Source organism: Mytilus californianus, unplaced genomic scaffold (genome assembly GCF_021869535.1).
Source record: "Mytilus californianus isolate M0D057914Y unplaced genomic scaffold, xbMytCali1.0.p SCAF_120, whole genome shotgun sequence".
NCBI classification, from domain to species: Eukaryota; Metazoa; Mollusca; class Bivalvia; order Mytilida; family Mytilidae; genus Mytilus; species Mytilus californianus.
This window is the reverse complement of record NW_026262605.1, coordinates 7,501-10,000: the sequence shown is the minus strand read 5'-3', so window position 1 is coordinate 10,000 and position 2,500 is coordinate 7,501.

Below are 2,500 nucleotides of genomic sequence, written 5' to 3'. Positions count from 1 at the left end.
TTTTAAGCCTCGTGCTTCGGTGAAGCCGCATCGGCCTATGAAATTTTCTCAGCCTTGGTACGAGGCTTGGACAAAAAAATTTTAAGCCTCGTGCTTCGGAGAAGCCGCATCGGCCTATGGAATTTTCTCAGCCTTGGTACGAGGCTTGGAGAAAAAATTTTAAGCCTCGTGCTTCGGACAAGCCGCATCGGCCTATGAAATTTTCTCAGCCTTGGTACGAGGCTTGGAGAAAAAATTTTAAGCCTCGTGCTTCGGACAAGCCGCATCGGCCTATGCAATTTTCTCAGCCTTGGTACGAGGCTTGGACAAAAAAATTTTAAGCCTCGTGCTTCGGACAAGCCGCATCGGCCTATGCAATTTTCTCAGCCTTGGTACGAGGCTTGGAGAAAAATTTTTAAGCCTCGTGCTTCGGACAAGCCGCATCGGCCGATGAAATTTTCTCAGCCTTGGTACGAGGCTTGGAGAAAAAATTTTAAGCCTCGTGCTTCGGACAAGCCGCATCGGCCGATGAAATTTTCTCAGCCTTGGTACGAGGCTTGGAGAAAAAATTTTAAGCCTCGTGCTTCGGACAAGCCGCATCGGCCGATGAAATTTTCTCAGCCTTGGTACGAGGCTTGGAGAAAAAATTTTAAGCCTCGTGCTTCGGACAAGCCGCATCGGCCTATGAAATTTTCTCAGCCTTGGTACGAGGCTTGGAGAAAAAAATTTAAGCCTCGTGCTTCGGACAAGCCGCATCGGCCTATGAAATTTTCTCAGCCTTGGCACGAGGCTTGGAGAAAAAATTTTAAGCCTCGTGCTTCGGACAAGCCGCATCGGCCTATGGAATTTTCTCAGCCTTGGTACGAGGCTTGGAGAAAAAAATTTCAGCCTCGTGCTTCGGACAAGCCGCATCGGCCTATGAAATTTTCCTCAGCCTTGGTACGAGGCTTGGAGAAAAAATTTTAAGCCTCGTGCTTCGGACAAGCCGCATCGGCCTATGCAATTTTCTCAGCCTTGGTACGAGGGCTTGGAGAAAAAATTTTAAGCCTCGTGCTTCGGACAAGCCGCATCGGCCTATGAAATTTTCTCAGCCTTGGTACGAGGCTTGGAGAAAAAATTTTAAGCCTCGTGCTTCGGAGAAGCCGCATCGGCCTATGAAATTTTCTCAGCCTTGGTACGAGGCTTGGACAAAAAAATTTAAGCCTCGTGCTTCGGAGAAGCCGCATCGGCCTATGAAATTTTCTCAGCCTTGGTACGAGGCTTGGACAAAAAATTTTAAGCCTCGTGCTTCGGTGAAGCCGCATCGGCCTATGAAATTTTCTCAGCCTTGGTACGAGGCTTGGACAAAAAAATTTTAAGCCTCGTGCTTCGGAGAAGCCGCATCGGCCTATGGAATTTTCTCAGCCTTGGTACGAGGCTTGGACAAAAAATTTTAAGCCTCGTGCTTCGGAGAAGCCGCATCGGCCTATGAAATTTTCTCAGCCTTGGTACGAGGCTTGGACAAAAAATTTTAAGCCTCGTGCTTCGGACAAGCCGAATCGGCCTATGCAATTTTCTCAGCCTTGGTACGAGGCTTGGAGAAAATTTTTTAAGCCTCGTGCTTCGGACAAGCCGCATCGGCCTATGAAATTTTCTCAGCCTTGGTACGAGGCTTGGACAAAAAATTTTAAGCCTCGTGCTTCGGAGAAGCCGCATCGGCCTATGAAATTTTCTCAGCCTTGGTACGAGGCTTGGACAAAAAAATTTAAGCCTCGTGCTTCGGAGAAGCCGCATCGGCCTATGGAATTTTCTCAGCCTTGGTACGAGGCTTGGACAAAAAATTTTAAGCCTCGTGCTTCGGACAAGCCGCATCGGCCTATGAAATTTTCTCAGCCTTGGTACGAGGCTTGGACAAAAAAATTTAAGCCTCGTGCTTCGGAGAAGCCGCATCGGCCTATGAAATTTTCTCAGCCTTGGTACGAGGCTTGGACAAAAAATTTTAAGCCTCGTGCTTCGGTGAAGCCGCATCGGCCTATGAAATTTTCTCAGCCTTGGTACGAGGCTTGGACAAAAAAATTTTAAGCCTCGTGCTTCGGAGAAGCCGCATCGGCCTATGGAATTTTCTCAGCCTTGGTACGAGGCTTGGACAAAAAATTTTAAGCCTCGTGCTTCGGAGAAGCCGCATCGGCCTATGAAATTTTCTCAGCCTTGGTACGAGGCTTGGACAAAAAATTTTAAGCCTCGTGCTTCGGACAAGCCGCATCGACCTATGCAATTTTCTCAGCCTTGGTACGAGGCTTGGAGAAAAAATTTTAAGCCTCGTGCTTCGGACAAGCCGCATCGGCCGATGAAATTTTCTCAGCCTTGGTACGAGGCTTGGAGAAAAAATTTTAAGCCTCGTGCTTCGGACAAGCCGCATCGGCCGATGAAATTTTCTCAGCCTTGGTACGAGGCTTGGACAAAAAATTTTAAGCCTCGTGCTTCGGACAAGCCGCATCGGCCTATGAAATTTTCTCAGCCTTGGTACGAGGCTTGGACAAAA